Here is a 356-nt window from a genome sequence, read left to right as displayed (position 1 = left end):
AGTCACTGTTTTCTGCCTGCGGCTGTAACAGTGACCACAGCCTATCTGCCTGAATAAAAAGCTTCAGTGAAGATACTGTGGTTAGTAATAATAAATAGTGTGACATGATGAGCAGTGCAATAAACACTGTTCTTTTATTCTCTTTAGTTTCTGTAGAATCTATTATTCTGTTGCTCTATAAAAGAACCTTTGCTTATATTTGCATTCTTTTAAGTGTATTTTTCTTTCGGGGTTTTAGTTGTCAGGAGATCTGTTACACTGTCCTCTTTTCAATACCATCTCTTAAGTGTCCAGAAGTAATTCCTTTGATATCAAGAGAGGAGGCAGCAGCTGGTTTCAAGGCCTAAGGTTTTACT

The sequence above is a fragment of the Acanthisitta chloris genome, unplaced genomic scaffold (genome assembly GCF_000695815.1).
Source record: "Acanthisitta chloris isolate BGI_N310 unplaced genomic scaffold, ASM69581v1 scaffold6763, whole genome shotgun sequence".
Classification (NCBI taxonomy): domain Eukaryota; kingdom Metazoa; phylum Chordata; class Aves; order Passeriformes; family Acanthisittidae; genus Acanthisitta; species Acanthisitta chloris.
Note: the sequence above shows the minus strand (reverse complement) of the source record.